The sequence below is a fragment of the Xenopus tropicalis genome, chromosome 7, assembly GCF_000004195.4.
Source record: "Xenopus tropicalis strain Nigerian chromosome 7, UCB_Xtro_10.0, whole genome shotgun sequence".
NCBI classification, from domain to species: Eukaryota; Metazoa; Chordata; class Amphibia; order Anura; family Pipidae; genus Xenopus; species Xenopus tropicalis.
In genome coordinates this window covers 104,795,822-104,821,270 of record NC_030683.2, presented here as the reverse complement: position 1 = coordinate 104,821,270, position 25,449 = coordinate 104,795,822, and the positions used below count along the sequence as shown (strand labels likewise).

At 39.3% G+C, this 25,449-nt stretch overlaps 1 protein-coding gene across 1 annotated transcript in view; it reads left to right on the top strand.

The window, feature by feature from the left end:
- Positions 1 to 306: 306 nt before the first annotated feature.
- cd37 (CD37 molecule) overlaps positions 307 to 25,449 on the top strand; it is a 58,846-nt gene continuing 33,703 nt past the window's right edge. The window contains exon 1 of the mRNA NM_001015801.2: positions 307 to 388. The gene's annotated coding sequence lies outside the window, so the exon portion shown is untranslated. The remainder of the gene's footprint in view (positions 389 to 25,449) is intronic.

The following is a 25,449-nucleotide window of genomic DNA, read 5'->3' as shown; positions in this document are numbered from 1 at the left end:
TGGTTTATATCCCCTTTAAGCCTGGAATCTTGGGAATAATCCAGTACGTATTCAGTGCTGCAGTCTCGTGCCAGGATGATAGAAATGTTCATAATTAATGAGACAGTGCCACATTGTAGCAGTCCCTACAGGCAGCTTCACAGAAGACTCACTTGCCCTGGAAGCCAACCAATCAGTGTAGCTGAATTTGCATGCCCCTCCCCCACGGCCAAGCTCAGGGACAGCAGCAGCCAGTGAGAGGAGGAAGAGGGAGCTCAGCCCTGTGAGTGAGTCACAGAGGGTGAAGTTTCAAAGTTTCCTCTCATACTGTAACTGAGTCGGATCCGACAGGCAGCTGGGTCCCTACCTGACCACATACCCTTTGATACCCCGGAGATCACTTGCCCAGGTGAGTACCTACCTTTCCCACCATAAGCCTTTATGTAAAGATGCATTGTGTTCTTTGTGCTTATCTCATGGGATGTTAAGCATAACTTATTTATCAGCCATTCTTGCAAGAAGCAACTAAGCTGCCCTGCTGCTCATCCAATGAATTAGCTGAGCCTTTGGGAGGACTAAAGTATGTTGCCGCAGTCATTGCTACAGTTCTGCTGTACCAATACCATTCATGTGCATAACCCAGGTTCTGTGTCCATCAGTATCTCATGGCATGTTGCAATTTATTATTCTTGTAATGATCTTTGCTTTAGAATATACAGTATAACATTACTCATGCATGTCCCAAACTAACGGCTGCAAACAGACATTTAACCCCATGGTTTTTATCTGTTGTGATCTGCAATTCCCAGCATTCCGGAATGTTGCAGAGAGTTGTAAAAGGGCACTGCTAAACAATATGCTGTGCCATGTGTGAGGAAGAGAATGGCTTTATTCTACACGCCCATTATCCAACCTCAGAAACCAGGCTTGTACTGGGAATTGTTATAATAGCCATGCTGAAACTGGCACATGGAAGCTGAGGAGTAATATAATGCATGGGTATTATGGCAGAGACCTTATGCCCGCTTATAATCACGTACAGTCCTAGGCTGATGAAGTGGAGTGAAGTTCACTGAGGCAGAACTGGACATGGCATCCTAATGCTCTAAATGCAGAACAGTTCAACAACATCTGATTTGCCATTGGTCCTGCAAAGTTTGTTTTAGCTTAGGTCCCAGTGCAACTAAAGACAGCTAGCTGTGGACTGGCTCTCTTAAAGTAAAAATATACCCCTTTATAGAAATTCATATCTTATTGTGCATGTAACTTTCTATATATGCCCAGATATGGATGGGAAGACTGGCTGATATCAACCCATGTGTCAATTGGTTGGGTAACTTTAAAGTCGGCCAGTGTATGGGCAGTTATTGCAGATAATTTCTTCACAATGCATTTATAATAATGCCCCATTCTGCTTCCAAATATACTGTACTTTCCCTTTATATTTAGTGGTTAAGATTGAAATGTGGAGCTTGAGGCTGAACTTCACAAAATACCTTTTGATTCAGTCCATTGAACCTTCCAAGTAACTTTCAGTTACAGAACCCATTGATTATAGGTTACTTAGGGCACTGGAATGTTATTCCCACATGCAATTTATACAGTGCTGAGTGTCCTTGTTTAATTTTATTGCACTCTTTGCTACTACACAACCCTTCCACTTGCTGTTCTGCTGTGCTGTTAGCTCAGAAGGTTTCACATTTGCTAAGAATATCACTGGGGTGGCGGTTCAGATGTGTGCATGTGTGTGTAAAAAATGTTCCTTTCTGGTACAGAACCAAATCTCTTTAGGAACCAAATCTCTTTAGGGTCATCTGTACTTATGGGGGAGGGTTTGGTAGAAAAAGGGCTGCAATCTTAGCAACATTGATATAAAGGTGTTAAAAAAAGAGAACTCCACCCAAACACAACTTAAGCTTTTTGAAAATTTAACATAATGTCAAGCAACTTTACAGTATACATCAGTATTAAAATATGCAGCTTTTTCCATTATTTTTAAGGTATTAATATGGTTTATAACAGTTACCTAAGCCTGGCCCCTGTTCTCCTGCTGATCTGTCTGACTACATTGAGACTCAAAAAAAAGTAAGAGTAGTCAACTGTCCTCAGCCTGCCTTCAGCCTGAATCCTCTAATCCCACAATTCACTGCACACACGATGTCAATAAGGAAAGGAACATCACAGTGTAATGCATTGTGGGTTATGTAGTTCCTGTAAGCTGTGGAGAAGTTGTTGCAATTTGTAACATCAATGATTTAGTCCCTCCTTCCCTGCCAGGATTTGAAATGATGCACAAAGAAAAAAATAGTTTTGCAGATGGATTTCAGCATATAAAAATGGTATTTTTAATACCTTTTGAAGAAACAGATTACAGTGATAGTTATATTAGGGAATTCTGAGTTGTGTGGGGCTCTAAGAAGCTTCCTCTTTAAAATGGTTGATGTCTGTGGAAAATGTTGCAAAAAAATGCTCCTTTTATGTGTCAGTGTCAAAAAAATTGTTACTCATCCTAGTAGTATCACATGATGTATTCTGTATGTCATGATATTCACTTAACTCACTGTCTGGTCCAGTGGTGCCTTCGTTCATTCTGTGATTGCGTTATTTATGATACATGATGTGTGATTGTGTTATTTATGATAAATGGTCATTCAACTGTGGGGGCTGAACTGGAAACTGGGTGTCAGTGATAGAGTCACTCCTAAATCGTGCTGTCCTGCCTGGTACATCCAATGGGCACGAATCCTTTTTCTTATCATTGGGTCTGCCAAATGCTGAGATGGATCAGTTATGGAGTGACAATATTGGCTTTTATATGAAATTTTTTGCAGAGTAAAACAAATGTTAGTGCTCATCATGCCCAGCAAGGAGCTATCAGAGGGCACTTTGGGTGAGTTATGTAGTCTCCATATCTCCTAACAGTAGAAAACCAAAGGTTGGGGCAGTTTAGCTAACACCTCTGACACCCTGACACCTGGTACCTGATCCACCCCAAACTCTGCAAGTTTTTCAGTTAGCCCGCTCCTTTTTGTGTTCCATAATTTGGGTATTAATCATACCTTAATAGGTATTAATGGGGGTTTGTAACCCTTATGGCAGTTTCCAGTGAAAGCATGTGAATGTCTGAATAAACAGCTTGGCTGATGGAGGAATGATTGACACTGTAACCACTTCCCTACTGACTTTGAAGTGGCGTGACAGCAGCCATTTTAGGCATAGAGAGCCTTAAATAGCACACTAACAATAAGGGCTCAATAATTGTAATACTCTGGCTTAGTATTTTAAGCTGGGGTTTAGGACTATAAGAAAACACTTTGAAGCAAATGAATGTGCAATGTTTGTGCAAAGGGCACTTTACAAGGCCAAGAAAACTTGTAGCCTTTATTTCAAAGGGGCAGTAATGGCCAAACACTAGGCTAAAATTACATCTTCTATTATTCGTTAATATTTAAGTCTGATGATTAATAACATGGTGAATTTAATGGGACTGTGTAATATGCCAACTGTAAATGCTAAAAGGAGACGCCTGAAATAAGGAAGATATCCTCAGCAAAAAATTCCTTAAATAAATTGTTTAAGTGTGATATTAGCCCCCTAGAGGACAAAGTTGAAAAACAAGTGTCCCTATGAAAGCAAGTTATATCAGTCACAAAAAGTCTATAAAAACACCAAATCTGCCCTGCAGTAAAATGCATCATTACATAATGTAAGTGATTACCCTGCTGAGCTTGGCATTGCACCTACCAATCACAGGCTAAGGGGCTTATATAATAAGTGGCACTAAGTTTGCCCAGGAGAAGTAACCCATAGCAGCCAATTAGCAGGTAGAATTTACTGGTCACTTGCTTAAAAACAAACATCTTGTTCCTATGGGTTACTGCTCCTCGGCAAAGTTAGTGCCTTTTATTACATAGGGGGTATGACCCCAGGTGGCAAATGTGGTGGTTTCTTTGCTGGCTTTTTCCACTGATGGGAAAATACCTAAATCTCTGCATGGCACCTGTCATTTGCTGTAATGGCCTGGCAGGCAGATTTCCTTTATAGTCAATGGCAGGCAGCACTTTTGCAAAGGTGGAAAACCACCAATGAACCCAAAGTAACTACTTTCAGTTAAAAGCTCGCAAGAAGGTCTAACCTTTGGCTCGTACTTCCATTGAAGGTCCAAATATTGGCAAAGGCCTTTTTAGCTCATGAAATGGGTATAAATATAGGAAAATATTGGTGTACCAATCAGCCATAATTTAAAATCTCATCCTAACTTTGAAGCTGGGCATTCTATGTATATGGAAGAGCAAATAGACATTCTTTCCAGTGCTCCACCAAAAATACATATGAATAAATGACCATGACATTTTACGTTATTTTCTCTATATTGTGACCTGGCATTTTCTGGATAAGGGGTCTTTCCATAATTTGGATAGTTCATTGCTATGATAACCCATAGCAGTGAATCAGCTGGTAGCATTTACTGGTCACCTGTAAAAAAAAAAGCATCTTATTGGTTGCCATAAGTTATTGCTCCTGGGCAAACTTAGTGCCCTTTATTACATATGGGCTAAACATTAAATAAATCCAATAGGTTTCCTTCAATGGATTCTATTGGAGATGGCCTTTCTGTAATTTGGAGTGTTCTGAATAATGGTCTTCTAAATAAGGGATCCCATACTTCATTAATAAGAGCTTCTATGTTGCTAACTCAGTGCAATACATTAAGACTCAAGTATTTCTGAGCTAATATAGTATAGTACTGAGTCAAATGCAAAACATTTATTAGTTTTGGAATCAAACATTGTCCCATTTATCCTGGTACCAACCCAGCTGACAGGAAGAAGGCAAGTTTACTGCCTTCCAAGGCCAATCTGTTCCCCACACTTGTGAAAATCTGCACATTCTATATTTATTGTATATTTTCCATAGGAAAAAGTTAAGTATTGAGGTAGCCACCATTTTAATTGGTTTAACACTCGGTATAAAACACCTGTTCCTGCAAGTAAATTCATTGCATGTTTTGAGCTTTTAAATACTGGAAGTGTAAATTGGCTTGGTTTCTTTAAATAGGAAAATGAATGTGGTGAGGCCGGGGGGGGGGGGGGGGGGGGATGAAATGTTCTTTGCTTTACGCCGCACATTGTGTTGACTTCATTTGTTGTTGTGACATATCTCTGGGGTCAAGGTTGCTAGGAAAACTGATTCAGACCAGATGCAGTGGAAAAGTTGACTTTGAAAAGCAATATTTAGTGATTCATTGGAGGGTACCCTTATATGAGGAGTGCTCATGTTATTGTTCTTATTAATTCATGCTTTGGATTTAGTGCTTGCTCAGAACATACTGATTCATACTTATGGCCTGCAATCTCTTAAAGGAACAGTAACACCAAAAAATGAAAGTGTATAAAAGTAATAACAATAAAATGTACTGTTGCCCTGCATTGCTACAACTGGTGTGTTTGCCTCAGAAAGACTACTGTAGTTTATATAAATAAGCTGCTGTGTAGCCATGGGGGCAGCCATTCAAAGGAGAAAAGGCACAGGTTACTTAGTAGATAACAGACAAACCACCATTATATGGGGCTTATCTACTAATTATCTGCTATGTAACCTGTGCCTTTTCTCCTTTTTTCCAGCTTGAATGGCTGCCCCCATGGCTACACAGCAGCTTATTTATATAGTAGCTTTTCTGTAGCAAAAACACCATTTTTTTGCAGAGCAAAAGCACATTATATTTAAATTACTTTAAAACACTTTAATTTTTTGATGTTACTGTTCCTTTAAGGGATATCGGGATCATTCTTTGGGTATGTTATAAGGGCTCTTACCAAGTGGATTTTTCTCACTCCATGTTCCAATTGATAGTTTAGCTTTAGCCCAATAAAAGACATATAGGGAACTCCTTGTGCATATTACATGGTAGGGTTGATTGAACATTTGGCAATGTTTGTATGGATGTGGACAATTGGAATACAATTGAGGCCTAGGGGGAGGACTGTATCTTTTGATCTGGCCCAGAGCTCTGGTGGCCAAATTGTGTAACAGGTCAACAGTGAGATCATAGTCAGGACCTAGGGAGACATGTTACGAGAGGACTGCATCAATGTGGCCCTCATGTGTCAGGATTTTCTAACCTTTCCCAATAGTAATCTGGACTGCTATCAGTTGGAGGGGTCACATCAACAGCTATTATATGGCCTACTTTAGTTTTAATGTGGAAATCAGCATGACTTTTCTCAGTACACATTCTGATGTTAATTACTTAGACAGCAGGAAAGATGTACATTTGTTGAGGTTCTGTGCTAGAGCTGTGTGAAAGGTACTGTAGACCTCCAGATGCTTTTACCCTTATATATCCCTGTCCCAAGGGTCAATGGTTCATGTACTAGTCTTGAAGGATATATGTTGGAGCAGGGAATACTTCTTAAAGACTGGGTGGGGATGTGATTTGATTCTCAGAAAGTTAATCTTCTTTTTAGGAATATAGATTGTACTCAGAGCCTGCTTGCAGAACAGACCTTTTTCCCAAAGCCAAAATATTTTGGAGCAGAACATCATCCAACACCTACAACGTGTGATTCATTGGTGTTGGCTCAGTAAGCCTTTGCTTAGCTGAACTTATGTGTGACAGATATTGGATTTAGGGTTATGATGTTCTAGTTCTTGGTCGTACATTCTCCCTAATGATTAGCATGTTTAGCCTTAACGTATTCTTGATCTAAAACCATGCCTATATTGCCTTGCAAACATATGACAGAAAAGGCAGTTTCAATTCTTTTTTTGGTGTTTTATGGCAAGAATTGTGTAGGATATGGAGTGCATCAATAAGTGCAATTGGGTGCAAGTTTTTGTCAGACCAAAGTTGCTTGAAAACATGGCTATTACATTTCCAGGGCTCAGTTAATGCTTGCCTCTTCATTTTTATGTGATTGCTATAGCAGACATGGGTTGCAGTTTTAGGCAGTGCTGAGCCAAGCTGGGCCCTAGGTAACCCAGCTACCTTAGCTTCTATAAATGGCCGGCGTCTGGGAGTTAAAGGGTATGATGGTAGCACTGCTTTAGAAATCCCAGGCCAGTGCATACTTCCCCCAATTTGGGGGAATAAACTTTTTGTGAATTGAAAGGAAAAGTAATTAAAGCAATTTCCCAATATATATTACACATTTTCAGTGGTTATAAAATTTTCTGTAAATGTAATTGCTAGTGAAAGCAACATCTGTCTGTGTCTCTGGCTTTGACTCTATATACAGTGTGACTGAAGTCAGTTTCCGCTCCAGATCTTTTAAACTGCTTTTGCTACATTGCATCAGGAGTCACAGCCAGGAGTGCAGGCAATATAAGCAATATAACACTGGGTATTTTTAGTGCATATTGGTAAGAATTATATTTCCTTTCATTATACAAGACATTTTTGTGTTGATGTCTCTTTAGTAAATTAATTACCTAAGGAGGTGACTGTGCATTTAATAGGCTGTATCGAGTCCTGATATAGGAATATTACAGTTTGGTTATGTTCTTTATTCTGCGATTCACAAGCCACTGGTGAGCTTGTTGAAACCTTAAAAGTTGTCTGGAACATTCGTCTGAACTGTTCCAAATGTTCCTTGGAAGGTTTCTGCCTGGAAGAACAATGGTTACACGATGCGTCTGAGCAGACCTTTGTTTCTGCTTCCAAAGCAAACACTGTATAACCATTCCCCCTGGAAGATGCTGAGGAAAGAAAAAGCTGTGGGATTCAATGTAGAGCTGACTTGGAACGTACCAAAATATTCTATGGTGGTTTTTATGGCTATTGCACTGTATGGCAGGCGTAATGACTATTAAAGGGGTAATGAAGGGAGATTAACTATGAAAATGTACACCTATATGTGTACATTGAAAATCTACATACAAATGATCTGCTCCTGGTCTCTTGTTAAAAGGCTACTCTAATATATAGGCAAAGTTTATGTTTAAACTATTTAAGGTCTGTCAGGCCACATACAGAAAGCATTCCAACTATTCTCTTTTTCTCTACTTTTAATCTGTCATTCAATCCAGTGCCTGTTCCTGGGGGTTAATAACTAGCAAACTGACAGTACTGCCAAACCATAAAGCTGCCAGGCAAATAACGCAAAAGCCACACATGAGAAAAAATGAAGGCCTATTGCAAATTGTAATTGTATGTTTAAATATCTGTTGGCAGAGCTGTATAACAGAAAGCTAATTCCTAAGAGCCTGTGAAATCTCTGTAGCTCCGCACTTGGATTGGATTGTAAAAGGAGCAGGCATGTAACTTGCCTAAGTTTATATGACTACAAAAGAGATGGATCTAATGCAATTGTCACGTTTCCCTAGATAAAGCAATGTGTCATATTACACTCATAGGGGGTCCGTATACTTTTGTGGGCCCCTTGCAGTTAAGCAATTGATAAATGGTAGAGCTCAATACATTAGTTATTCCTGTACCACCATGATAACCATGCCACTGACACTGTTATATGTAACAATTGATTGTTCTCCCGTGCAGCAGCCCATACCTATAGTATGCACTTTGTAAACTTTCTGCATATCCTGGGATTCCAGCATTGCACTTTATTTATTCTACATTCATCCTACTTGTCTCTGTGGGATTATTTACATACCTTTACACACCTGGCTTAACTCAATGAACCATTCTGGCACAGTTATTTTAGTGCTGGCCAACTGACTGATTTAGATCATACTGTCACAGTGACTGGGCAAGTAAGAACACCTTAGGGTGAGACTTTGATGGTATTGGTTTGGAATCTGTTATCTGAAAACCCATTATCCAAAAAGCTCCAAATTATGGGACCATCTTCCATAGACTCCATTTTGATCAAATAATTAAAATTTTTAAAAATAACACAGTACCTTGCACTTGATCCTAAGATATAATTAATCCATATTGGAGGCAAAACAATCCTATTGGGTTTAATGAATGTTTAAATTATTATTTAAGTAGTCTTAAGGTATGGAGATCCAAATTACGGAAAGATCCCTTATTCAGAAAACCTCAGGTTCCAATCGTTCTGGATAACAGGTCCCTTACCTGTACTAGAACTCAATTGTATCCCAGCTTGACCTGTCTGTGGGATACTGGGACTTGTATTTCAACAAAATTGGCAAGACTGCATTTTGAGTGCATCATTGTGATAGAATATGCCTTTCGACAGACCACTATATATATATTTTATGCGTGAAATCTGCTGAAATAAAGCCATACTCTGTGGAGAAGCACATGACACCATACTACAATACAGCTGAACTGAACTAATGTAACTGTCATTTAGAAACTATAAACATTCTGTCGTCTCTGGGGGGGGCCTAAGTATGAAAGAAAGAGCCTTCTGTCCCTTGGGACCCAGAACAGACCATTGCACTCGTGAATGATGGAGAAGTGATTACAGACGTCTTTGTTTCCTGAGAGGTTTCTTCCAAGTCTGGAGGCGTGATGTGGGGAGTCACACTGTGCCTTAAAATAGCCAGAAACAGCTATGCTGCAATGGTTCTGAATGGAGTTCTTAATAGATCTGCAATATAGAGGGAAGAATATTCATTACCCAGGTACCAATCAAAAGTCAATATGGAGGTAACAAACTTAGACCAGGACCGGCATTAAGAACATATAAAGGAATATGGCAGCACAGCCATAGAGAAAAGATTCAAGGCATAGAACCACATTTAAGTTGAAAAAAGTAGGGCACAACATTTTGGAGTCAAAACTCTGCTTTTAGCACAAAAAGTACTGGTATTGCCTGTCTGGGCACTGCTGCCATTTACCATTTGCTCTGCCTGCAGTTTTAGGGCTTCTCATGAAAGACCACAAAAACCTGTATCTGTAGTTCCAACCATGGCCAGAGACTCTATATCTACAAAAGAGAGGGTGCACATCAACATTGCACTCAATGAATGGGGATTATTTCTACAGTATCACAAGACACTTACAATCACAGCCTAATCTAATATTAGTAAGAGGTAGTTTAGCACATGATAATATAAATTTTCAGTGGTCACATTTGAGAGTGCAGGCCAAGTGGGGCATGACTGGGTCAGAATAAGGCACTAGGTCACATTGACTCATTTGATCAAAGATGTTAGTTAACTCTGTGTTATCAGAGAGATAATGCAGAGATGTCAACAAACCCCATATCATTAGCATGATAATGACTTTGTCATGATTTTTTTTTAACTCTAATTTCTCTTTACTCTGTATGGTAACATGGAATAAGTGCCTGGAATTTATTATTATTATTAACATTTATTTATAAAGCGCCAACATATTCCGCAGCACTGATGGATTGTTATCAGCCTAATTACTTGGAGCTAATTGACTCTAAGGAGGCAACTTCGGCGATTTGCCGAAATCGACTGCCCAGCGTGTGCCTTACATTTTCGCCAGTGGGATGGTAGTTCGGGGAGATTAGTCGCCCGTGACCAGGGAGATTTGTCGCGGGCGACTAATCTCCCCGTGTGCCAGAGCCCTAAAACTGCTCTTCTTTTCCTAACAAGTGATTACTAGAGATTTCCACAACAGAGCGATTCTATTTCACACAAATCCAGGTGTCATATTCTTGGCCCACAATTAGAAATTACATTTAGTGCAATGGGGAAATCAAAGTGACTTCCCGCTCAGTGGGTTTTACTTTCAGCGATTCCAGTAGTTTTGAATGACAATGCTTTCTTTGTAAAATCGCTTGAAAAATGGTCGTATAGCGATTTAGAGCGATCAGTGTTTTGAAGTAGTATCGTCAGCTTAGGTACTTGCGATTTATATTCTTCTCTATGTAGAGACAAAATGAGTGACTTGTTGCTGGAACTTGCTTTTTAAAAATCGCAGCGACTAATCTCTCCGTGGGACATTAGCCTTAAAGACTTCACTCCATGTTACCATTTGGTGCAAAATGCCTGACATGATCTCCTGGATTATTACTTCTGTGATGGAGCTGATTGACGTCTTTGTACACAGAGCCTGTAGAGGTTGTATTATATGAATACAGTGTGGTGATGCTTCTTCCAACCATTTTGAATCAGATCATCATAATGCAGCCTCATTATATACATATTGTTTTGTCTCCACTGCCAAAGCAATACATAGTCAAATTTGCAACAAGAAATTAAAGTAAGTGTGTACAGAATATTCTACTTGGCAGTTTTGAGAATCCAAAATCAAGGGGTCTGTGCAGGGATTTTATGTTTTTAGGAAGTGAACCCCAACCAGTGGCTCGGGGGCAACATGTTGCTCACCAACCCCTTGGATGTTGCTCTCAGTGCCCCCAAACCAGGTAGTTATTCTTGAATTCCTGACTTGGGGCAAGTTTTGGTTGAATAAAAACAAGATTTACTACCAAATAAAGCCCCTGTAAGCTGACAGTGTGCATAGAGGCCCCTAATAGACAATCTTAGCCCTTATTTGGCTCCTCCATGAACTTTTATGGTGCTTGTGTTGCTCACCAAGTCTTTTTACATTTGAAGAAAGGTTGGGGTCCCTTGTTCTTAGGCATGCAAAAGCTGGATCTGAGTAAACCAGATACTCCAGTCATTCTGAAGTGTTAGATGAACTACTGCACTTGGTTGAATTGCACATGTTCTGGAGACTCCTTTGCATGCAGAACAACAAAGATGTGTGTCAGTATTGCACGAGTACATAAGAATTTGTTTTGGTGGCTTGGATAATTAGGATCAGTAAAGAAACCTGATGGCTCTAATATAGAAAGCAGAGAACTGTATGCTGGGTAGGTTATATATAATTTAGTTTATTAAAAAGAGCCCATGTTTAATTAATTACCATTTATTCCCAAACAAAGCAAACTTCTGAACAGAATGATTCCTTCTGGAGGAATGATCTAATTCTATGAGATCAGTTGCTCCCTATGGGTACCAGGGCATAGTAGCAGTCACAGCTTCTGCTCCCCCTGATTATAATTTGATTATAGTATACTGCATTGAAACTTTTCTAATTCCATATGCCTGATAACTGTTCCCTAAATACAGCAGGAACGGTGCCACGCAGCTCAGTGATTTATTTGCTAGGAAGAGCAGAGGAAATATTTAATGTAGCATTGCATAAAGGAAACCCTTAGAAATCTAACACTTGGTTTTTTGAAAATGTAAATGTCAGGAAATAGAGACGACAGCTTGATTTACTTTATCAGCCACTGATATACGTGGCAAGGGGGAGACACAGGAAATGCATGGGACTGACTTCACTAGATGCCTATAGATGATTGCTGTATTGCTGTGCATCTTGTTGAATTTGTCACATTAACAAGTATTTCTCCTATTACCCAGAAGTTTTCATTTTTACTGACAAAAACCATCACAATTAATATGACTTTTTGATATGGATACATTGAATCCATTATATTATTAATACAGATCAACTCTGGGACTAGATAAGCCCTGCCCTTTGCTTTGTGCTCATTAGCAGGGTCATATTTTGTGTATAGGCACCTGAGGGCCTAGGGCAGTACTGGACCTAAATACCGGCCAGCTTATTAGGCTTCATAGGCATTCCTTATATCACTGTTGACTGCTGAGCTCTGATGAGAGAGTAGGCCATACATGGGCCAGTAAAAGCTGCCAATACACATCCCATATATGGGGCCCTGAGATGGGCCTAAATGACAAATATCAGGCTGCAAATCAGCCAGATATCGATCGAGCAGGTTCAATAATACAATCTATATGAGAAGGGCATCTAAGCCTGGCAACCTCTATACCATCAATGTGTTCCAATATCACCAACCTTAAGGTGGGCCTATCAGGCGACCTTGTCAAATGAGTGGATTTTTAACTGTTTAGGAGCTCATTCACAATGTTAGTGCACTGTATAAATCTAGAGTAACATTGTGAATCCCCTTGTTTCTACAGCCAGTGTTATTAAATTGCTTAGAAAATAGCAATCTAAATGCTGCATTTGGCACACCTACACATGGCCCTTTAACTAATTATTAATCTATTTTACGGCAAAGTCATAGATCTTGCCTTTCACGTAAAGAATAAAGTATAGGTCACACAAGACAGTCCGCCTGGGGAAAGCTTGTACCACATAGAGGTGCAAAAAGAGCATACAGAACGCCACACATTTTTAATTAAAGCGATTTAGTCTGTGTGGGAAAATATTAAAACTAGAAAAATAGCTACAAATGCAACATTTTAGGAGGCTGCGCTAAAGGGAAATATTTATCCTGAAAACAAAAGAAATGAATAAAAAAGAAATCCCCCTGAAAAGCTGTTGCTCATCACCAGCCGTAAATAATTGATTCCAGATGAATGCATATAAATATTTCATAAGGCAAACACAATGGAACTCGTTGGCAGGATTCTCATGTTAAGCCATGACGTGCCCAGCTGTTAGACTGTCAGAGCTGAGGAAACACGTTCTTCCACAGCATTTTGGGCTTGGTTAGAGAGTGAGGAGGGGGTTTCACACTTATCTGACAGTCTGGGTTCTACATATGGTATCGGCTTAGTTATTGTATAATTGCTTTAATGTCGTTTCAATTAGGGATGACGGAATTCTACTGCAGGTGTTGGATTCAACCAGATCCTGAGGTTAATGGCAAGATTTTGGGCTTTTTGCCCATTGCATAATTTTTCCCTGTGGAAAAAATGAGCCATGAAACCCTTCAAAATACCCCCTAACTGCTCCCCATGGCTAGAAATAGAAATAGCACGACAATACAGCGCAACGAAACAGACATTTTCATATGATTCTCCCTTGCAAAATGGACTGACCCATTATCAGATGAGACTCAGCAGAAATTACTATGGGCCGGATTTACATATGTTCTGTAATTTGTTACCAATAGTTCACTCATTTAACAATTTTCTTCTCAACTTTTGAGCATGATAAAGCTGTACACCGCTGAAGGAATACTACAATATGTTCAGAGACATTTCATTTTGTGACTGGAAGTTTTCCGTTCTGCAGTAGCTTTAGGGTTCAAAAAGAGGCAGGAGAATTGAAGGAAAACTATAGCCCTAGAATGAAAACTTAACCAACAGACAGTTTATATCATATTTAGTGGCTTATTAAAGAAAATGATCTGGTGCTTTCATTGCAATGTCTGCCTATGGAAGTCTCCCAGAGTTGAACAGGAGGAAGCATCATAACTTGTAAAGGTATAGGACCTGTTACCCAGAATGCTCAAGGGTTTTCCATAATTTGGATCCCCATACATTAAATCTACTAAGAAATCATTAAAACAACCCAATATGATTGTTTGAATCCAATAAGGATTAATTACATTTAAGTTACCTTCAAATACAAGGTACTGTTTTATTTACTACTAAAGTAAACATGTTTATTTTTAAAATAGAGTCTATGGAAATGACTTTCCTGTAATTGGGAGCTTTCAGGAAAACAGGTTTCTACATAACAGATCCCATACCTGTATTATGATATTAGACATTTTGGAAAACTATATACCTTTTGGGTGCTTAAAAACTAGGTTTATACTCGAGTATATACAGTAATCCACAGTTATTCATTTCCCATGATTTGCTGATAGTGAGCGATGGAAGCTGTAGTTCAGTAACAGATGAAAGGCCTCGGCTTATTGCTCCCAAGTATTTACTTTCCATTCTTATTATTTATGTGTTGAGTATTTCTTTTGAATTCTAGTCTATGTCTGTATATGGTGTGTTATTACATACAAGTTTGTTCAGCAGAGCTTGGGGACCAGTAAGTGCCGCAGCATTTAGGGGAGAGGCAAGTGGCTCACACCGTGGGAAACCCATCAGTGCATAATTATAGTGCAGCTGCCAGACACTCCCCTGTAGGTTATTATATCTATTACTTTTTACTGAATAGAGAAATTCTTGGTTGTTCAGGTGTATTTTATCTGTGTTTATATTGCATCATAATGCATGTAGTGGTATACCATGCTTACAGACTCCCTTGTTCCAAACAGCATGCAATCTAACTGAAAGTATGGAAGAGAAAACAAAAACAACATTTGTCAATTTAAAAGGCAACCAAAGTACATGTTTTAAGTAGTACATTGGTGTTGTCCCAATTCCTATTTACAGAAACCCTATGGGAAGGTACAGCCCTCATAATGTAGCATGTTCCAACAGTACAACCCTCCTTCAGGAGGTTGCTGGTTCACCCCTCTATAATGGGGCACCAGAGCATCAGTTCTAAGTAGGACGAGTGGGGTTAAGGAAAAGGTGCAAGGCAATATGGTGACAAGTAGCCTAAAATGACAACAGGAACAGTTTCTATGGGTGGTACCAACCCTTCAGTTAATGTGTAATCACATCATAAAGACCATCAGTTAAGCAGTCCCTTCTAGGACCTATTGTACAACCCCAGACACTTGTGTCATAACACTGATATCACTGCTGGGAATCAGAGTTTTGCCTGTTTGGTAATTTCCCCTGGCTAGAGGAACACGTTGCCTCTAAACCACTAGCTGAAACATCATTCACCTCATTTTGCTGACTGTGATGAAATGTGGAATATCTATAGTTTGCACAGAGAAATCAATGCTGTACCCTGAGCTGCCTTTGTTTTGTAGACAGTGGCTGTACAGCATCTGTTGTTGATCATACTCCATGTTCTCTGTGCTGTACTAGAGTCCTGGATTCTGTAAATTTTGACCAACTTATTACTCACATGAGGTCAGATTGGGTGAGATGAATAGGCAGCAGGGAAAGGAAGGGGATAGAAGTAAATCAGCGGCAGTTATTATCATAAGACTGTCCAGGGGAGTAAAGAAACTGAATAAACAGACAGCACCAAGGAACCTAAATTTCAGTGTGCGCAGAACAATTACAGTCTGTCCCTGCCAAAGGTTCTCTTAAACATATCACAGTCATTTGTCTTTGGCACGGAGGCTTTGCAAAGATGTCTTTCATTTACTTAAAGGGAAAATATAACCTATCTCTGAGTTGGGTTCATTGCCCATTTATGGCTATAATGCACCTTTAATACCCAACACCTTTAAGAAAATAGCAGCTTCATGGGAGACCTGTACTCAGTGTTGCTGTGTGCTGAAATCATTTTTTATAGGCACACTGGATAACACTGAATGTACACAAAACATTATTTTTCAGTATATCTTTTTTATTTATACATACAGTATAAGGGGAAGCTGCTCTAATGCCATAAACAGCACACTATGAAGGTGTGAAAATCATTTATATAAATGTATATTGATAGAGCTGCCATATCGATTGAACAGTACAGTGTAGTAGATAATTCCTTGAACAGATCTTTTACTTTATATTTGCAGTTTATAATTTTTGAAAACTCTTGCCTTGATAAAAGCAATTTATCAAGAGCTTCCATCATCCCCCACATCCTTTTAATCTCTAGAGAGTTATACTATGCAGACATCTGGGGGGTTACAGGTTTTCCTTCTGTTTTTAGAGCCATGTACTAACATTCTATTCAGTACAAAAGCCATGCTGTGTGCTCTATCAGGTCTCCAACCCATTCACATAAAGTTTCGAATGCTGCAGAAGAACAATTTTTTCATGCAGAGCTTTCAGGAAATGGAGAGCAGGCTGGAAAGCCTCTTCGGGGAGAATTACTTGCCAAGCAGAAATGAAAACCAGAGAGTTAAGAAAACACGTGTCCCCCTTGCAGATTCCCCCCCTTACTTCTTTTATTTTCCATTTACCCTTACAAGGGGAGGACGAAGTAGGGGGAGAGACTGGTGCTACATTTTGCAGGATCATGTAAGGATAGGTGCATATTAACACTTTGGTTTCAGTGCCTGTGTGCTTGATGCCAGCTGCTAGGATAGAGTAGCAACACAAAGGGGTTGATTTACTAACCCACGAATCCGACCCGAATTGGAAAAGTTCCGACTTGAAAACGAATATTTTGCGACTTTTTCGTATGTTTTGCGATGAATATTGGCCATCACATGGGGGCTGATTTACTTACCCACGAACGGGTCGAATGGAGTCCGATTGCGTTTTTTTCGTAATGATCGGTACTTTGCGATTTTTTCGTATGTTTTGCGATTTTTTCGGATTCTTTACGAATTTTTCGGATCCAATACGATTTTTGCGTAAAAACGCGAGTTTTTCGTATCCATTACGAAAGTTGCGTAAAAAGTTGCGCATTTTGCGTAGCGTTAAAACTTACGCGAAAAATGCGCAACTTTTCGCGTAAGTTTTAACGCTACGCAAAATGCGCAACTTTTTACGCAACTTTCGTAATGGATAGGAAAACTCGCGTTTTTACGCAAAAATCGTATTGGATCCGAAAAATTCGTAAAGAATCCGAAAAAATCGCAAAACATACGAAAAAATCGCAAAGTACCGATCATTACGAAAAAAACGCAATCGGACTCCATTCGACCCGTTCGTGGGTAAGTAAATCAGCCCCCATGTGATGGCCAATATTCATCGCCCCCTCCCCACATTGTGCCAACAGATGTGCAAGTACAGTATCAAGAATAGTATCATTACCAGGGGCATTTCAAAGCTTTATACTGTCCAGGGCAGCAGACCCAATGCCTCGCCCTTAGCCCACACTGTTTACCTCTGTGGACCTCCAGTGGACAGACAAGAACACTGGTAGAGCAGGGCCACCGTAGAGACTATTATGTGTTGTTATTATTGTGTTCTTCTACTAGATAAGAATTTTGCTCTTAAATGTACAAATATCAGCTTTATTAGCTAAGATACAATACATGACCAAAAGTATCTAACACATTTTTAGCCAATGTATCTGGATACTCCATCTAAAATGTGCTTAAAGGAACAGTAACATCAAAAAATTAAAGTGTTTTAAAGTAATTAAAATATAATGTGCTGTTGCTCTGCAAAAAAATGGGGGTTTGGCTACAGAAAAGCTACTATATAAATAAGCTGCTGTTTAACCATGGGGGCAGCCATTCAAGCTTGAAAAAAGGAGAAAAGGCACAGGTTATGTAGCAGATAACTAGTAGATCAGCCCCATATAATGGGGGTTTATCTGTTATCTGCTAAGTAACCTGTGCCTTTTCTCCTTTGAACGGCTGCCCCCATGGCTACACAGCAACTTACTTATATAAACTATAGTAGTCTTTCTGAGGCAAACACACCAGTTGTAGCAATGCAGGGCAACAGTACATTATATTGTAATTACTTTTATACACTTTAATTTTTTTGGTGTTACTGTTCCTTTAATTTGAGCTCTCACTGCTGAGTTCCAAACTGTATCCTGAAACAGTGTCAGCAAGAGACATACTCATAGGGAGCATAGGGTTTTTGGGGAGTGTTGGCTGGAGATTTGTAAAGATCACCACTATTGCACTCTGGAGCACTGGAAACACATCCTGTAAAGTGATAAATGGCATTTCACCATCAGGTAGGGTAACAGGGAAACCTAGGTCTGGCAGATGCCAGGAGAACATTTCCTGCCCAAATCCGTCATTCCAATAGTCAAGTTTGGTGGAGGAGGATTAATGGTCTGAGGCTGTTTTACATTGTTTGTTCTAGGGTAGGGCCCCTGGATCAAACCTTAGGGTTACTGTGTTCAATGATTTTCTTGAAAAATTTCTTGCTTCCTATTTTGTAGTAAAAGTTTAGGAACGCTCTCTTGTTGAGCACATAATGCCCCCATGAGTGAGGTCTGTACAGAATGGTATTACTGAGACTGCAGTGGAAAAACTGACTTGGCCACACAGAGCCCTGACATCAACCCAATTGAACACCTGTTGGATGAATGGGAAATGTCAGTTGTGAGCCAGACCTGATCCCTAACATCAGTACCCAACCTCCTTAATGCTTTTGTGGCCGAATAGAAGCAAATCCCACCAAGAATGTTTTATGTATGGAATGTAATGGAAATCTTTCTCAGAAGAGCAGAGCAAAAGAAAGAGCAACTTTGTATTAATACTTTTAGTTTGGGAATTAGATGTTGGCCAGGCAGGCCTGGATTCTTTTTTAGTGTAGTTAACTGTATTTTTCCCAAAAGAGGTGGCAGCTCTAGGTTTCCCTTATTTGCAGTTATGTGTGTTTGGCAGAGTAACTCAAATGCAGCCCTATATGAATCACTATTCTTTTCCACTACTTGCAGAGCAGAGATGAATAATGCCTTAGCAGTCTTATATGTGGTAAAAACTCTACAAGAAATTTGATTTGCACCTTAGTAAACATGAGAACTTTCTTTCTTGCAGGTTTTTTTTGGGGACTTTTCTGATGGCTGACATAATTGCCCTTTATTAAAAAGATGCCTAAACAGTGATTAAATCACCAATATATTCACAAGATAAAGTAACACAATGTTGTGTAACCACACAACAAGATGTATGGAGTTTTAAGCAATGATGCTTTCTTAAAATAATTCATGTATCGCTATAGAAATATGTTATGGACTTTCTTTGGTGATTATTAATCTGACTGTTGGTGATTCAATTCCATGGAGTAGATAGGCTCAGAGGAAGTGGCAATGAATGTTCACTTTCCGTATTTCAACAGAGTACAAAGTATGTTGAGTTATATTTCTAAAGAGCTGCAGCACTTTCCAAAGATAGCTATGAAACATAAAGCAGGAATCTATCATCTTTTACCTAGCTGGCTTGCCACAGTGGGAGAAGATTCAGCAAGATTTATATATGAAGCCAACAAAACATTTGTGCATTAGTCCTGATGTAATTGGTGTGATTTGTGGGTGCATCAGCCACTCATTAGTATAGCTAGTGTTCCCCTGGACTACTTTGTAACCAAGGAACACATGATAACCCACCCTGGGTATTATTTGTGGCTTTTGCTTTTTTTTTTTTTTTAACAAAACTTGTTATTCATTAAACAGAGATTCAAGTCAAAGCTGCTTTACTAGCTTGAAGAAATAAATATTTCATCAGAGAATTCAGAGTGACAGTTCACACACCACTGACCAAGAACTGTTGGTGGTGGTCCAGTTTAGTTGGCCTTCCACCTCCAAGGCCCAAGTTGTAGGATAAAGGCTTTATTATAGGTGCCTCAGGTCACCCAACCTTTTATTATCTTACTCCCACAATGAGGCCTTAATACCCCAGGTCTTGGATTCTTTGTTAGGGCTGCTTAGTGCAAAAACATGGCTGCTTATTTATAAGCGAACCAAGTGGAGCAATGCATAGGACTTCTCTCTTTATGTGCAAACATTTATGAATGTACTTGGCTTTTGTGAAACATTAAAGCTCTTTATCTTAATCTCTGGGGTTTTCCCTACAGGCTTCCTTCCTATTAACCATTTGTGTCAACTGTTTTTCCACTAACAGTGACAATTCACACTTTCCACGGACAGAGAAGGCTGACAGCCATGGTTCTGTTGGCAGTGGAGAATCAGTATAAACCACAAGCTTGTATCCCTGTATCTTAGCATAACACAGTGAAAGGAAAAGTCAGAGGCCGCCAAGCAAAATGTATAAGTCAAAAGAATTGTTTTATGGCTGCCAGCTAATCTCAAGTACATATTATTACAGAGAGCAAGTTCAATAAATTTACAGGGCTGTCTTGTGTGCCAGAATTCAGCAATGTGTGTGAGTCAGGCAACAGAGCCACAGAACTTGAGGAAAATTTGGGCAGCAACAGATTATAGAAGCTTCTAGCTATATCACCGCTTTTTAACCTTTTTTCTGGGAATTAGCTTTGTGCCTCAAAAATGGGTTTATATTACAGTTAGAATACAGCTCAATGCAGTAAAAAAGAGAGTCATAGAGATCTACTATAAATCAGTAATATAAGAGGCAAAGATTTCTGCAGTTTTAAAATGTGTATATAATTATTCTACTGCATGACTGTGCCTAGGACAAAGCACTACTTATGCAACTACAGGTTGCGTGTGAATATAGGGTTCATCCTGCTGTGGCTATATACTATGACTATATACTTAAAGTGCTAGCTGTTTGTTGTAATCGCTTCCTCATAAGCATCAGACCACACACCCTTGGCTGTGGCCAAACAGTCAGCAAAGAATTGGGCTAAACTGTAAGCTGAGTCTGTACTACGTAGAAGCTAGGGAAAACAAAGCAAGATATATTTAATTATATGATAAGCTCTTAATATTTCATGACTATACCAATTAAAGAAAATGAAAGGCATTTATACAACTTAAGCACCCTGCAGAGGTCTCAACTCTCCCAAATGACATGACACGGGATCTCCAATAAAGTCATGCAGGTTAGCACTATGGGGTTGGTTGTTTCTACCTTTGAGCACTGCCAAGGAGCTAAGAAAAGGACTTTGAGCCGTCTGTGCTATTTTATTAACAGGTACTGGCAAAACAAGGCAGTACTTGGGTGTTGTGTGCTGCAGTTTGGGAGGGTGAGGCCTCTGCAGGGGGCCCTAATTGTATAAATGGCTTTAGTTCTCTTTAGTTCTCTAAGAAGAGGAAATGAGAATTTTAGGTATATTAAGGGTATATTTGCTCCTTAAGGTCAGTCTAGAAATTTAGGTGTATAGGGCAGTCATTGGTATTGAACTCAGCACAGGTTCAGTGGGGCCAAGTGAGCAAATATTTGCTATGTTACACAGTGCTCTACTTTGAGAGAGTGCTCTCTCTCTTATGAAAATCTGTGCAAACTTTGGTACAGACATCTCTATGTATTGCTCCAAGAAGGCGTAGAGACCACCTCCACCCACAGTGTTTCAGCATGTACAAAATTCTGTCTGCAGTCCAATGGTTTATTTCATCGACAAAACAAAATATTGCCTGTGTCTCATGTGAATATTTGTTATGCCGAGTCAGGGGTTATGAACTTTTCCCATCCTGAATTATTTACCATGTTGTGTTATCTCCTGTTTCCTGCTCATGGGGACTATAAAATGCACTCACTTGGTCAGACTTTGTTATTGCAGGGAATGGTAAAGTAATGGAGGCAACCTGCAATTAGGTAAAAGAGTATTGACCTACATATACTGTGAACTACAGTGTATGTGGGGATGATAGGCGTTACATTTTACAGCGTTTTTTGCAATAAATGGGTGTATACATTCAACCTACAGATAACAAACAAAACTACCACTGATACAAGAGGTGAAAAGGGTTTGGATATTAAGAAATGCTAGCCAATTAAGTAGTATGAGCATTCCATGTATGTGTTATTATGCATTATAACCTTTAGCTAAACCTATGGGGTATTGCAGGCAGTGATTAGGTATGCTCTGTGCAAATTACATTTAGAGCCAGGGTCGGACTGGGACGCTGGGACACCGGGAAAATACCCGGTGGGCCCCAGCGGCCCAGACCCAACCCTATTGCTACTTCCTCTGGCCTCCAATGTCCTCCCCTGACACGTTTCACATACGCGTTCAGGGGAGGACGTCCAGTAGGGGACAGGGGCCCCTGCGGGGGGGGGTTAAGGGGTGCGCGGCGGGGGACGCGGCCAGAGGAGGCACCTTGGAGGGGCCCTGCACCATCCAGTCCGACCCGGTTTAGAGCACATTCAGTTACTAAGGATAAGTAAGGCTAATAAAAGGACATTTAACTTTTTAACCGTCTAAAACCCTCTGTGTATTTGAAAGCAAAAAACCCCAAATGACTAGTTAGCATGTGCCATTGGGTAATCCTAAATAGAAATACACCATTTTAAGTACTAAGGGCCGCCCCCTGGGATCATATGATTCACAGTGATGAAGAAAACAGCAGCACTCCGGTTGTTTTGAAAAATGTGAATCTTTACTAAGTGCCAAAGGCAACGTTTCGGGCTTCACTCCAGCCCTTTATCAAGCTTGATAAAGGGCTGGAGTGAAGCCCGAAACGTTGCCTTTGGCACTTAGTAAAGATTCACATTTTTCAAAACAACCGGAGTGCTGCTGTTTTCTTCATTTTTGAATTTATCTGCCCGGGCAGTTGGTACAGCGTGCACCTGGGGCTGCAAGAAGCTATTTTCACTGTGTAAGCACATGTTAACTGATTCTATATGATTCACAGTGCACACAAACAAGCCAAGGCACACATACATGCTAGGCCCCCTCAACCAAGTACTGGACAGAAGCCTTTTGCATACAGGGAGCATACAGCCCTACACTAAATGGTGGCTCAAGGGAAAGGATGTAAAAGGGCAATATTTACTGATATATATTTCATATATATATATATCCAGTTTGCTAAGATTTTTAATAATTTACCTTATATTAAGTATTCATACTGGAGGTATAGGTTTCCTTTAGCTCTCTGACCAACTTTGTGGGAGGAGAGTGAACTTTTTGCGTGGGTTGGCTACCAATAGGCGTCTTTCCACTGGATAACGTAAAACTATATGTAGATATATAGCTTGTAAATCTCTTTTCAGAGTAGCATTATTCCTTTCCTCTGCTGATGGAAAAACCTCCCTTCCTCCAGTCTCAGTAGATGCCCTGCTATTACCAGCACCGACCAAAGGAATACATTTTCGAAACAATATTATACAGACCTAGTACATATTTGTAAAAAAAATGTTGTTCCTTAGTCTTTAATTCTTTGAATATTTTTTAATTTTTATTGCATGTACTGTTTTTTGTAGATGTTGCTCTGTATATTTTTCCTACATACATGCAACCCCTAAAATCCACACAGCATTATAGGATAGGTTGCTTGCACCCAGATGCCATCTTAGTACAGGTATCGGACCCCTTATCCCGGAAACCCGTTATCCAGAAAGCTCCGAATTACGGAATGCCCGACTCCCATAGACTCCATTTTAATCAAATAATTCAGAATTTTAAAACTGATTTCCTTTTTCTATGTAGAAATAAAACAGAACCTTGTAATTGATTCCAACTAAGATATTATTAATCCTTATTGGATGCAAAACAATCCTATTGGGTTTAATTAATGTTTTATTGATTTTTTAGTAGACTTAAGGTATTGAGATCCAAATTACGGAAAGACCCCTTATCCGGAATACCCTTGGTCCCGAGCATTCTGGATAATGGGTCCTATACCTGTATTTTGAAATGACCCATCTGGCTTTGATTGTATCATGCAAGAGGTATATCAGTCTAACTAGAAATCTTGGCATTTTTGGTTTCATTTATCCTATCAGACAGCAATTATGTTGCAGTAGGAATGAAAATAGTTGACCGTTTATACCCAGTTTATTTCCTGTACATAGTAATGAGTGATGTGCTCCGTTGTCGCCCACACAACGACATCTAGATAATATATCTGTCATACACAGAAATTATTCTAGTAGCAACTGCCAAATATACGGATGAGTATCTTACCAAGGCTTCCCTTTCTGTGAAACTCTGTAAGTATGCATTTCCTCTTCAGAGCATAAAGACCAGGTGGTGGTTTAGCTTCTATATTCTGCATCCGAAAATGCTGGCTTCCTATATTTACTTACTATATCTACTCATGATTTTGTAATATTATAAACAATATAAAATACCTGCCAGAAAGAACTGATATTCTTATCTTAATAATTGTTTTTTTATAGATACTGTTCTGTCTTCTACATTTTCCATTTAGTCTCTCCAGGGTGTATTATTAAAGTAGTTCCTGCTGTTGGAAGTGTGTGGGGCAAAATCTGTATTTTCTATTGTAAGCAATCTGAAATGCATGTCATGGAGCAGATGTTAGGGGTTATGTAATTAAATAATGTTGCCTAGAAGCAATAACCCATAGCAGGGTCACCTTTTTAAAAAGCAAACATTTTATTGGTTGCTATGGGGTACTGCTCCTGGGCAAACGTAGCACCTTTTATTACATATAAGGGTATGTTGGTTAAATGATAAGAAAAACTTTGCGTGAGTTGTGGTGTAACAACAGTGGAGGGAATAGGGTCATATACAGTAGGGGCATTTGGATTCTGTTTGGAATTCTCCTAAGTGTCTAGTTAACAGTAGCAAAATGGAGGACATAGAATATAAAAGGCTGTGATCTGCAGGCTGGCCACTTTAAAACAAAATCACAACATATTTTCTTTTACAATTTCCCGAAGTTTGAATGATAAACTGTTTCTCGCTTACCAAAATAAGTAAAAATGCTCTTAAGCCTTTGCATTGTGTATAGAGTTTGCAAGTTTTTGCAATTCTTTCCACCTCATGGGAAATTTTACAATTTATCATGCAGAAAGCTGTAAAAATATCTTTAGTTAGTCGATGCCATATGTTTAACACGTGGCATGGAAAAACGGATGGACTTTAAATTGACCTATTATTGCTACAGATAAGCTATATCCCAGCCTCAAATATGCCTCTTTCTGTAAGATTGTTTGAATGACAAATACAGGTATGGGATCCCTTATCTGGAAACCCATTATCCAGAAAGCTTTGAATTACGGAAAGCCCGTCTCCCATTGACTCCATTTTAATCAAATAATTAAAAATTTTAAAACTGATTTGCTTTTTCTCTGTAATAATAAAACTGTACCTTGTAATTGATCACAACTAAGATATAAATAACTAAGATATAAACTCCTATTGGGTTTAATTAATGCTCTATAATTTTTTTAGTAGACCAAAGGTATGGAGATCCAAATTACCGAAAGACCCCTTATGCGGAATACCGTTGTCCCAAGCATTCTGGATAATGGGTCCTATACCTTTACTATTTTAATCAATGGG